The following is a 14,027-nucleotide window of genomic DNA, read 5'->3' on the forward strand; positions in this document are numbered from 1 at the left end:
TGCCTATAACCACTCGCACTTGGGTCCTACACCACGTCCCCTATACGTGGCTTTAGCTCCCTCGTCCCTTCGTCTCGTGACAGAAACGCCTGTCTTACCTGATTCAATATCTTTCCATCTGGCCACATAATGAGTGTCGCACCAAGACAAGACAGGACGTAACTGTGCTGCATGGTAATAGTCTTTTAAATGTGGTAGTGCCAGCCCCCCTCGTTCTTTTGCTAGTTGTAGAGTAGAATATCGAGGTCTTTTCCCTCCCCAAATCAACCTTGATATAAGTTGATCCCACATGAGGAATTGTGACTGTGGTATGCTGACTGGTCAAGCTTGAAAGAGGTCGAGCATGCGTGGGAGAAGATTCATCTTCATTGTTCTAATCCTGTCATTCAGTCCCATTGGATAAGTTGACCATCCTTCCATGTCTTTTCTCATTACATTGTTAATATGTGAATCATTCTTTGTATATAGGTTAGCGGGATTTTTAGTGATATTTATTCCTAATATGGGAATAATATTAAATTACAAAATAAATATTAGGAGTCAGTTTGGAACTGGACTCTGTCCCGCCGTAGACTGGCTTGAGATCGGACGCGATCTCATTTTGCAACGTTTCTGTATAGGTAGGGGATTTTTGGGACCCCCTGAAACAGATGGAGTTCTTTCTGAATCGGGGATTCAGAGTGGTGTCCGGGACCCACAGTGAAATCTGGGATTTCACATTGAGGACTCTTTGAGTCTGGGACTCAGGGCAAACACAAGGTCTGGGACCTGTGTTTTGCAATTAAGAAAGAAAATAAATAAAGTTTTATACTTGGTCGGATACCAAGCAAATAGAGATTTATTCTGGGTCGGATGCCCAGCAAAAAGAGCTTGTATCTGTCTTTTATCGGGAGTCAGATGCTCAGTGTTAGCACGAGGTCAGGGACCTGTGTTTTGTGATTCAAAAAAAAATAAAAAAGTGACCTGGTGAAGGAGAAATGAATTTGTTGCTTAGTAAGTCAGAGAAAGTTGTGTGGTTGGATGCATGTATTTTACATGATGTAACAGACATGAGAGAAGTCAGAGAAAGATGGAGGATTTGTATGTGGAAATTAAGGTATAGGTTTTAGCAGGTGTTGATAAGATGAGAAAAGAGGTTGAATAAAGAGTAAGTGAAATAAAGGAAGGAATTTTAGAGCTGTATCATCAGACTTGTCTGAAAGTTTGAAGCAGAAGGACGGGTGATGGGCCGAAGGGTCCCGTATGGATGGCACCAGTCTATCAGGGAGGCATATGGAGGAAGTGACTCCTAACAGTGAAATCATGGAAGAGCAGACTGAGCTCAACAACAGTGCAGCATAAAATTGCTATGTTACTATGTTGACAATGAGAAGGTTATACACAAACAGAAGTTTCGGATATGGATTTTGAACAACCGCTGGCTATTTCCACTGGCAGAACAGGGAAGGTGAAGTGACAATATGGCATGGAACACCAGTTCTCATGCTACAAATCAAACTATGCATGTGTAGTTTTTAGAATGTCGCTAATAGAAGAGTTACCCAAGGAGGTGAGTGAATGGACAGAAATCTCTGATTTGATTTTAAAAAATATATATATAATAATAATAATAAGAATGATGATGAAGGCTATTTAAAAAAATGTTGCTCACCATTTCAGAATATTTGCAGATAAAAACAGAAAGGAAAAGAAGTGATGGGATGCAAGAGCAACTTGTGAAGTTGCAGCTTGCAGAGGAAAGGAAAAAGCTATTGATGGTAAGAAACAAATAAAGAAAGATAAAGTGTGAAATCAAAGGTGGAGTGCACAGGGTCCTTCCATACCGAGAGGCAGAGGCATGGGTCGTGGAGGGACTACCGCTGGAGGAGGAAGAGGAGGCTTTGCCCAAACCCAATCTCATGAACTGGGGAGTGACAACTGCGGTCATTATGGACACCGGATCAGAGACTGTCCACATGCGCCACAAAAACAACAGGAAATGTGGTGACCACCTCCAAGAGGAGGAGCTGGACGTGGAGGAGGGGGACCTCCATGAGCCCAAAGGGGAAGCCGAGGACCGGCGACCCTTGGGGAACAGGACTGCCTTCAGCACACCACGTGCACCCACCCAGTTCCTCAATGAAACAGAAGGGGAGGACTGGGACATGGACTGCTATTATGCCCAGCACTGAGACATGGACTGTTTTCCAAATGGACACTATGAACTGCAGTCTCTGAGGAGACTTTCAGTACTGGAACCTGGTGACAAGAGAGGCTCAAGGCACCTATCCTGACATATACTGGGCCCAAATAATGCCAGAGACAAAAGGGGGAGGAGGAGTCTTCTCAACCTACCTACAGTGGAAATTCTAGATCGACCCATAAGCCTCCTACAGTCCTCCATTGTTTGATGACAGAGAATACGACTTGAGTTATGTAGAGGCGTTTGAGGAAATCAAGGGACTGAAGTTGCAGCTCACCAGTACCTGCATTTACGTAGGGAAGCGAGGTGTGGCAGCAGCGACCAAATTGACGCAAGATCAAGGTGAGTGGTACATGGTCTCGCAATCAGCTGTGCAGCACATTGTTTTAGCACTAGTACCCGGCATGACTCTGATGTGCGGGGACCAATGGTCGAGTATCTCCAGGGAGTTGACCACTGGCAATGTGGGCAAGTAACTTATCTTTTTTACTCACCAAGTAAAAAAGCTTTTCGCATTCAGTATCAAATGTCAGAAGGAAAAATAGATCATGTTACATTGATCCATTTCTGCAGGAGAGAACATGCAGATCATGATGAAACTCATATCAAAGACATAAATTACGGTACATGTGAGACAATCATTGTCATTTTTACAGGATGAAGGGCACTTTTCTATTGCAATATGTTGATTTTATTACAGCAGAGAGTAGTCCTGCATGAAAAAAGGTGCAGTGTTGTGGTATGCAAGTATCCTTCCTGAGGCGAGTGGTGTCATCCAGATGGTCAACCCTGAGTGCCGAACATTGTTCCTTGATTTTGAGTCATCTAAGGTCGAAGACGGTGAGAGACATGCTTTCTTTCCTTGGTCTGTGTGGATATTCTTGCAGTTATATCCCTGACTTTGCGGATCACAGTAGGACGTTGTTGAAAGAACAAGTAAGTTGCATTGAGAAATAGTAAGTTGCTGAGTGCGCTGGACAGCGAGAAGCAGGCTTGGAGCGCTGAAGGGTTCGTGGTGGAACGCCCATCAGGGGCTGTGGTTTAGTCCAGGGAAAGGGCCAAGAAGAATGGTCCTTCCAGATGGTGAGTTTTTGAGGCATGTGTTGGGAGAAGCACATGGCCCGCTACATGAAAGTTGTAACAGTATGATGTCTAAAATGCGGATGTGGTGGCATCCGAATTTGCTGAAGAAAGTAAAGGAGATTTGTTCCTAATGTAAGATTTGTCAGAGTTTCAGCATTGGTCCAACGATGAAGAGGATGATGCAGCAGACGGAGTCAGGGAGGACTCCGGGTGAAGTGGTGGTCATGAACTACATGGACATGGTCACTTCAGAGTAGGTGATGAGGTATCTGTTGGTGATGGTGGATACTTTCTCAGGATGGCTTGAGGTGGATCCGTGTGCGAAAGAGGATTTGTTGCCATCAAAGCGCTGGTTGACCATTATATTTCTACCCATGGGTTTTCAGGAATGATCAGATCTCACATCACATCACATCACAGATCGCATGCATTTTACAGCAAAATTAATGGAAAAGTTGTGTAGCTCCTGGGATTGATTTATAAATTTGGTTCTGCATATCATCCCTAATCTCAAGCTCACGTTGAACAAAGGAATCGTATGCTGAAATAGCATTTGGCCAAGACATGTGCACAAACAGGGCTGAATTGGCTACAAGCCCTGCCGATAGTTCTTTTGGCAATCAGACAGTCCATTAACCGCCGGACAGGGTTCACACCTTTTGAACTCCTGACTGGTCGTCTGATGCCTGGTCCAGCCTCGGTGCTGCTCCAGCCGGAAGTGGACCCACCAGCCGGCTATAAGCCTCACTGGGAGCAACTTTCTTCATGTTTTTGTGCACAGGACGACGCAACTTTTGCAGCTGAATCGGACGAACCTCCGCCATTTTCAAGGAAAATATAAAAAGGGGGAGAATAAGATGATGGTGATGGACAAAAAAGGACGACGGGTGACTCTTTGGGGATCTGGTGATCTCTTTGGGAGTAATGTCATGGCTGTGGTGGTTAATAATAGGAGACAAGGAACCCAACCTGGTAGGATCTGGAGATGAGACCCTAATCATGAATAGGAACAAAAGATCAGCAGAGCCATGAGAGGAGACGATGGGAAACATCTGGAAGAAGAAAACATTGTATCCTTGGCATGAAATGTTTGAAATCCTTATTGTCAAGTTTGATTTTAATTTACTTCAATCCTGATATTGATTTTAATTTTGATACCAGGGAGAGTTTTGTGAACTATTTTTGATGTGTTGTTGATCTCTTTAGGAAGAGATCAAAAGGGGGATTATGGGAATAATATTACATTACAAAATCAATATATTAATCCAGCTATATTATTACATTGAATTTATACTGTTTTGTTAAATAATAAGATTGAGTTCAACAGATGCGGAGAATAAGGGAATGGCATCTGACGTGAGGAACCTTTTGGAGACCGTCTGTGGCGTCGTAAACCAATTAACCAGGTGGAGAACGGATGAGTTGACAGAAGCAAGATACCAAAGAAGGCCGGAGTGGGTCATCTGCTCCGCCATTGTCGCCAATAAAGGACAGATATATAAACATTTTCCAGACGTGGTGGAGGCGACACAAGATCTGGAATCTGACCCAGGACGACCAGGACCATAAGAAGACCAGGACCAGTCAGTGGAGACTGCACCCCAAGATTGAAGACTGCAGACTGAAAGCATATAAAAAGGGTCAGGGCCAGAGATAGTCTTGGACACCCTACACCACTGGAGCTAAGGCTGAGTCAGGCGCAGTTGTGACCCAGAGCTCTGTTAGGGTAATTAGACTCCTCTGTCAGGGAATACATTCTTTTGGATTTTAAGTTGTGGGTTTTTGGTCGTCATTCTCACGAGTAAACGAACACGCGGAAGATACATTAAAGGTGTAGATTCCTACACTAAGTCCTTCAGTGATTTCAGATCCCAATTGATGTTGTACTTTCTAAGTGCATCATTCAGAGTGGTGTTGTAGAGAAGTGTTTGGGTTTTTGATATATTTCTTTTATGCCCCGAGTATGAACCAAATAGTCCTAGGATTTGTATTCATTGGTCAAATGATTTGGTAGGTTTATTTAAGTATATCACTGCATCGTCAGCAAACAAGCTGATTTTATGTTCTTGATTATTGATTTGTACACCTTTCACCTGATCACTTTGTCTTATTATCTGTGCCAATGGTTCTATATATAAGGCAAACAGCGTGGGACTTGAACAGCATCCCTGCCTTGTGCCTCTTTGCAAACTGAATCTACTTGAAAGAGAACCATTTATTTTCACTCGAGCCGTAGGTTGATTATAGATTGTTTTGATCATTTGAATAGTGCTTTCATAAAACCCCAATTTTTTGAAAGTTTGATGTAAAAATTCCCAGTTAACTCGATCAAATGCTTTTTCTGCATCTAAACGTATCAGTGCTGTTGACATACTGTTTTGTTTAATATGGTGAATAATATGTCACGTTCTCCTGATATGATCTTGTGTTTGGCGACCTGCTATGAATCCTGTTTGATCCTCATCTATGAGATCTGCAATAAAATGTTGGAATCTTCTTGAAATAATTGAGGTCAAAAGTTTATAGTCTACATTAAGGATTGAGGTTGGACGGTAATTTGGGCAATATTCCTCATCTTTGGCAGGTTTAGGCAGAACTGTAATGATCGCTTCATTCCAGGATGGAGGTCAAACAGCTTTTGAAAGTGTCCAATTCAAGGCGGATTGAAGTACCGGCGATAACTCCGTTTCAAATTTCTTATGCCATTCTGCTGGAAATCCATCACTTCCAGGTGATTTGTTTGTTTTGAACGTTTTGATCGACTTTTGAATTTCCTCTGTTGTTATCTTGTTGGTAATTTGTTCATTGTGTATTTTGCCGATCGATGGAAGGTCTAACGGGTCAAGACATTTCTGGATAAGCTTTTCGTTTGTTGTTGTGGACTGGGCGTATAGTTCTTCATAGTAATTTCTGAAAACTGTTTCAATTTCTTTTGGCTCATATTTTAATAGATTTGTTTTTGGATCTGGAATTTTATTGACTTGGGTCTCTATTCTTTGTTTCTTTTGTTGCAGCTTTTGGTCCCGCTTCATAATAATTTTGCTTCACGTATCTTGCTTTAATCTCTGCGTCACTCTGTATTAAATTGTTAATTTCCTGTCTTATCCTTTTTATTTCTTGGTCAGTCCCATGGCTTGGTTTCTCTTGATGATTCTGTTCAAATGTCTTCAATTTTTCTCTGAATTCCTTAGAGTTCTTTTCTTTTTCTTTCTTAAGTTTACTAGAAATGCTCATAATTTTCCCTCTTATGACTGCTTTTAATGCATCCCATAATATTGTTGGGTTAGTTTCATGATCATCATTTGAATTTCTAATTTAATTTGTTCTACTACTGTTTTATTATTAAGAATTCCAACATTCATCCTCCATAGTGTTTCTTTTTCCCGGGATTCTAATTTGATATTTAGATCTATTGCACTGTGGTCTGATACATCTGTCAGCCCTATTGGACAGTCCTGTCTGATACTCCGGTTCGCATTCTGCATCAGGAAGTCATCTATTGGGGAATATACTTTGTGTGATGCTGATAAGTGTAATCCCTTTGATGAGGGTGAAGATCTCTCCAAACATCCAAAAACCCAGTTTCTACCCAAATATTTTGAAGAACTTTGGCAAGAATATTTTTGCCTGTTTTTCGACTTGTTGTATCCAGGTCTCTATTCATGATCACATTGAAATCTCCTCCACATATACAAAGACCTTCATTTTCTTGTGTGATGAGAAGAATGTAAAGAAACTTTTATTGCTCTCCGGTGCTGCATAGACATTTACCAGGGTTATAGAAGACTGCTCCACTCTCCCTTTGACCAGTATAAATCGCCCCTCCTGATCACTTGTTTCTTTTTGACATTCAAATCTTATTGTGTTTGATATCAAAGTTGCAACTCCTCTTTTCTTGAGTTAGTATGAGAACTATAAAATGTATTTTTAAATCCAAATCTTTTAAGTTTTTCGTGTTCTGTCTGTGAGAGGTGTGTCTCTTGCAGAAAGTTGATTTGCGCTTTTTCTTTTTCAAGTTTATTCATTATTTTGGCTCTTTTCATAGGGTTTCCCAATCCATTTACACTGAGTGACATGAGCTTTATGGCATCAGTATTTTTCATCGATGGTTTGAGGTTGTACAAGTTTGCAATAGCTCCCCCACAGGACATAAAAAAGAAAACAACCCAACATTAACAAACTGGAAAATAGATACATAAACAACTCCCAAAAAGAGATGCCCACAATAACTCTGAACCTTTGTGGACACTCTTCACCCATTGTGGGGGTCGTCCCTTCACAAGGAAGGGGCCCCCTCCCAGAAATGAGGTTTGCTCTCCTCATACTAGTCTGACTATAGTAGATAACTGTCCCTTTACACCAACATATTGACATGAATAACCCCTTTTTGTATAACGTGTCGGTTTATGAACAAAAACTTACTGTACAACCACTAACTTAATAGAAGAAGAATTCCAGCCTGCATGTCTCCGTTGATGTGGATTCCAGAGTTCCTTTTGCATTGCTGTCCTGGCGTTGGAACTCCAGGAATCTTCCTCTTGCGCGTCCACCAGTCTCTTTGCTTCTCGCAACTCGAATCCAGGTTCCAACAGTCGATTCTCGCAGTCTCTCCAGTGTGTTATCCGTGTTCACAGTGGTGGGTTGTACGTCATCCACTCTGATCCCCCTCTTCTGTAAATCGCCGAGGACCTCCGCTGCGCTGCCATATGTTTTGACTCCGTTGGTCCAGTGAACTCGCATCTTATTCAGCGGTGTCTGAAAGCGGATCCCCTCTCTCTTCAGAACCTTCTTGATGCCGGCGTATGCTTTGCGCTGTTGGACCATCCTCATTGAGTCGTCACAGTCGAAATAAACAGCATTCCCCTCGAGTGTGATGCGCTTTTTCTGCCATGCCCTTTTTAATATCATCTCTTTTGTGGTGAACTGTAAAAAGTTCAGGATAATCGATCTCGGGGGTTGATTCGGTCTTGGTCTCGGGAACGTCGCTCTGTGTGCTCTTTGAATTTGTAAGTCGGTGTCCAGTGAAAACTCTTGACGGGTCGTGTCGTAATTCGACTGCAGCCCCTCTTTAACGCCATATATCCGTAGATGATTGCGCCTGGAGCGTGATTCTAGATCGTCGAGCTTGTCCAGCATGATTTCCTGTTGTTTCACGATGTCTTGTGATGTGCTGTTCGCGTCTGAACTCCATCTCTCCACTTCCTCCACCCGAGTTAAAGCCGTGTTCATTTTCTCTTTCTGGGCATCGATTTCCGTAGTTGCCTTGGCGAGTGTCTGTTCCATTTCCTCCTTCATGTCTTGTATTTCACTTTTCAGCTGTTTTGAAATATCGTCCTTGAACACCCTCAGTTCGATTTTTAATTCCTTTTGCATAGCTTGTATCTGTTTGCTGATGTCATCCAGGCTCGTTTGGTGCGCGGCCATGCTGTTAGCTGCAGGTGCTAGCTGGTCTTCTTCGTCTCCTCTTCGCGTTGAATCCGTTACTTTAATGTCGGGGGTTTTCTTATTCTTTGTTTTTGATATTCCTGCCTTCATACTTTTATCCTCTTAGTCGGTTTTTCGAGTTATATAGGAATTCGTAGTTGGTTTCTGGGAGCCAGTTACTCACACGTCCATCGCACCTTACGTCCCACCGGAAGTCCCTAAAATCCTGCTTTTAAATCAAGCGGATGGGGCGTTCGGAACTGGCAAAAATGTATCCGACCACCCGGCTCTCTGCCTAGTATGTAAGGCAGAGCTGAGTTCAAGAGCACGAGGCTCTGACCATCTCCTCGGAGACAATGTTTTTGTCCGTGAACCGTCTGTGGTGATAGTGATCTGGACCAATGAGACGTGTCTGTTCAAGTCACGTGAGGTGAAGCGATGTTGTCAGTAAAGTTTTTATCACCTAAGCTCACAGTGTCGACTCACGCGATTGTCTGGAATATTAAAGAACACAACATGGTGTCAGAAGTGCTGTGCTGCTGAAAAGTGAATGACAAACGGTCGACCATGGAAGAAGGAAAAGGTAGGAGCTGAATGGAGAGTGACGGCGAAGACGAGCGGAGCCGGCTCGGAGCGAGCCTGATGGCTAGTGCGCCCAGTGCTACGTTTAGCATCCAGCCACCGGAACCCTTCGACTGTTCCAAACCGCACCAGAGATTTTGCCAGGCAAGCAATCTGTCATCAGTTCAGAGGAGAACCAGGTGAATACTTGGATTCATTGTATGGGAGACCAGGCAGACGGTGTTTTGAGAGGACTGAAGTGAAGTGAGGACGATCAGTCGGAATACACCAAAGTGAAAGAGGGATCCCAAAATTTCTTCATCGTCAAAAAGAACATTGTCTATGAACGTGCACCATTTAATATGCGCAAACAAGAGGCAAATGAGACTGTTTTTGTGACTGCCTCACACACAATTATGGAGCACTGCATGAGGAACTGATGAGAGACAGGATCGTAGTAGGACCAGCTGACACAAGACTGTCAGAACGCAGGCGGATGGAGAAAGATTTGGACCTTGAAAAAGCCTTCAACATGGCAAGACGGTCCGAGGAGATTCGAAAGCAGCCAAACGCGCTGAGGAAGGAGGCAGGCAGTGTGATGCAGACTGATGTGAGTTCAGTGGACAGAATGTACAAGAGCAAGCCACAAAATGACCGACAAAGAAACAGCCACTTTGATAGCGGCAAGCCACGCTTTGGCAAAAGGGGGGAAAAGCCAAACAGCTCCCACTGCCACAAACGTGGAGGGCAACCTCACCCGAAACACGAGTGCCCTGCTCATGATGCCAAGTGCCATTCTTGCGGGAAAAAGGGTCACTATCAACGCGTTTGTCATCCAGGCAAGACTCTCCTGTGTATTGAAGAGGAGGAGACAAAGAGTTTCTTTCTTGGCTCTGTGACAAGTGGGACACTGTATGGACTGCTGTCATAGTAGTCAGGGACAAAACGCTGTCATTCAAACTTGACACTGGCGCAGATGTAACAGCCGTGTCGCAGGAGGATTCAAGGCACATATTTTCTGGGGCCCAACATCCATTTCTCCAGAAACCAGACAAACCATTGTTAGGCCCAGGGAAGATTCCATTGGAGGTTGTGGGCTTCATCAGACGGCAGCTTGGGTACGGGACCAAGCAGACCACGGAGAACGTGTACGTCGTGGAGAATCTGAGCACAGCCCTGCTTGGGTTACCAGCCATTATTGCCCTGGGTCTCATCATGCGAGTCACCAGTATAACCATGGAGGATCTGAAAGCAACCTACCCCATGTTATGCAGCCAGTTGGACGATATTAAAAGAGCATAGCACATAAAACTAAAACCAAACGCTGTCCCATTCTCCCTGAAGGCTCCCAGGAGAATTCCTCTACCACTGGTGGAAGAAGTAAAAGAAGAGCTCCAGCGCATGGAGAAACTTGGTGTCATCACTTGTGTGGAGAAGCCGACTGAGTGGTGTGCCGGCATGGTGGTGGTACCGAAGAAGAATACTCAGAAACTACGTCTGTGTGTGGACTACAGCGGCCTGAATGAAAAATACATTCTGCCATCAGTAGAACAAAGCCTTGGAATGCTGGCTGGAGCAAAAGTCTTCAGCCAGTTGGACGCTAACATGGGATTTTGGCAGATTCCTTGAACAGAAGAATCTGCTAAATACACTAGATTCATAACACCCTTTGGGAGATACCACTTTAACCGACTTCCGTTTGGCATTAACTCAGCTCCTGAGTACTTTCAGCGAGTGATGACTGAAGTCATAGAGGGTTTAGAGGGCGTTGTTTGCCACATGGATGATCTGCTGGTGTGGGGCCAAGACCAAGAGGAGCATGATACCCGTCTCCATACTGCGCTACAAAGAGTGGAAAAGGCAGGTGTCACTCTGAACGTGGAAAAGTGTGAGCTTTCCAAGAATCAGGTGGTTTTCCTGGGTCACATCATCTCAGCATTAGGTATCAGTCCTGACCCGAGTAAAACAGCAGCGATCACAGAGATAATGGAGCCTAAAAATGAGAAGTTTTCTTGGCATGGTCAATCAGATTCATCCCTCAACTAGCAGAAAAGGACAAAGCTCTGCGTGATCTTCTCTCCAAGAAGAACGGTTGGATATGGGGTGCAGACCAAGAGTTGGCTTTGAAAGAACTGGAGAGAGCACTGATCTCTCCTCCGGTACTGGCCATGTATGATCCGCACAGAGACATTACAGTATCAGCTGATGCATCATCATATGGTTTGGGAGGTGTTCTTCTCCAAAGACATCAGGATGATTGGCGGCCAGTGTGTGATGCATCCAGATCTCTCTCTCCAACGCTGCGCACAGGTTGAAAAGGAGGCTTTAGCTCTCACATGGGCGTGCGAGCGGTTTAGAGACTTTCTTTTAGGTGAGCACTTTTGTCTGGAGACTGACCATCAACCCCTTCTTTCTCTCCTCGGAGCACAAGCACTGGATCTGCTGCCACCAAGAGTTCAACGCTTCAGGATGAGACTTATGCGCTACTCGTCCTCAATAGTGCCAGGGAAGTCACTTCATACAGCAGATGCACTGTCACGTTCGCCAGGGAAGGCACTCATGAGTTCAGATGATGAAGAACTGATGGAAAACACTAACATATATGGAGACTGCATAATGGGAAATCTACCAGTCAGTCCATCGTATGTGGAAAACCTTTAAGATCCGCTCAGAACTGACAGTGTCTGCTCACGTGTCATGAAAGTGTGCACAGAAGGGTGGCCAGCGTATGCTAAGCAGGAACCAGTACTGAGGAACTACTGGCCAGAGAGAGCGACGCTCACAGTGCAAAACGCATTCTTGCTCAAAGGTACTCGACTTGTTATACCGTCAGCAATGAGGAATGACGTGCTGGCCAAACTGCATGAGGGACACCAAGGCGCTGTGAAATGTAAAGCGCGTGCTCGCCAGTCGGTGTGGTGGCCAGGACTGAGCCAACAAGTCTCTGAAATGGTGTTGAAATGCAGAAGCTGCTTGCAAGAGAGACACAATCACCACGAGCCACTCATATCATCAGACATCAGACCATGGCTCAAATTAGGAGCAGATCTCTTCCCACGAGGGAATAGAGTTGATCTGAGAGCTGTGGACTATTTCTCCAGGTATGTTGAGATTGCACTCTATCTCACAGGAGATGTGCTGATGTCATCACACATGTAAAATCAATCTTTGCTCGCCATGGTGTCCCTGAGATCCTGATGTCAGATAACCGCCCTCAGTTCTCTGGACAAAGATTCACTGAGTTTGCAACATCATAGGGATTCAAGCATGAGACGAGGAGTCCACGGTTCCCACAAAGCAAGGGTGAAGCTGAAAGAGCTGTCCAGACAGTGAAGAATCTTCTGAAGAAGGCAGCTGATCCCTACTTAGCTCTACTTGCTTATAGAACGACACCTCTTCAGAACGGCTACAGCCCGCCTCATCTCCTCATGGGCCGACGTCTGCGCACTACAGTGCCAATTCTTCCCTCACAGCTTGACCCTACACTGCCTGACAGTAGCTTATTGGCCCTGAAGGAAAGGGAGAAAAGGACGTCCAATGCTGCAAACTACAACAGGCGTCACCGTGCAAAAACTCTCAGGAACTTGAGACCAGGAGAACATGATTCCACCCCAAGATCTTACCCCCACAGGGGGTGGTGCGACGAAACCGTCTTCACCTGAGACCCTTTCAGACACCTTCACAGGTCAACCCTGCATCACAGCCACGAGCGACAGAGACAGATACAGGACCAGCTTCCGTGCCAGCAGCTGTGTTATGTCCGTCTTCACCTGTGGACACTCCCACTGTCTAAACTAGGTCTGGCAGGGTTATCGTGAAGCCCAACAGGCTTGATCTGGGAAATAGAAATTAAAAATGTTGAGACTGTTTTGTGATATGTGTTTGAGTTCAAGAGTATAGTTTGAGCAGTTTAAAGTGACCTGCGTAGATTCTCTCTTGAAAAAAGGGGAGATGTGGTGACAGTGATCTGGACCAATGAGACGTGTCTGTTCAAGTCACGTGAGGTGAAGCGATGTTGTCAATAAAGCTTTTATCACGTAAGATCACAGCGTCGACTCACACGATTGTCCGGAATATTAAAGAACACACTGGCCATCTGGCCAAAATTATGGACCCAGCGGTGGTGAAAGGCTGGCAGGACGAACTAGATGCTCAGGCCACCAGTTTGAGGAACATGGAGAGGATGACTCTGTCTATTTTTGAGATGTTGGACTCTCTTTCTGAGAAAGTCGCACGGCTTTACCCCCGCTCTGATCTGTCCGGTGCTCCGCTTGCTTCCTCTGCTCTTCCTCTGTTGTCGGAGCAAACTATTTCTGTTCCCGTCCTGGCCCCAGAACCCAAGCTTTGAAGACTCTCATGTCTTTCCGTGGCCTCCCGAACGCTCCAGCGTGGCTCCCAAGCCGCTGCCGCAGCCTCCCCACGGCTCCAGCGTGGCTGCGTCCCTGCGTTTCTCCCATGTCCCTTTCCCGGTGATTGCTCCTCCAGTTCCTGAGATTTGGACTCTTCTTGTTCCCCGTGGTAACTCCTGGTTCTCGTGGCTCTCCTTGTTTGGTCTCTCGTTCTGTGAGCTCGCTTGTTTTTGATTACTGTGTTAAACCCTGGTGCCTGAGTTTAGTGTTTTGTTTCTCCCAGTTTCCACGCGTTTCCGGTTCTCTTTTGTAGTGAATTCTCGGTTCATTGTCCATTCAGCTTTTGCTTAGTTTCTCCTGGTTCGGTCACACTTTCTGTTGTGTTTTTGTTGTTTGTTTAATGATTAAATAAATATTTCTAACTCGCT

Source organism: Synchiropus splendidus, chromosome 1 (genome assembly GCF_027744825.2).
Source record: "Synchiropus splendidus isolate RoL2022-P1 chromosome 1, RoL_Sspl_1.0, whole genome shotgun sequence".
NCBI lineage: Eukaryota > Metazoa > Chordata > Actinopteri > Syngnathiformes > Callionymidae > Synchiropus > Synchiropus splendidus.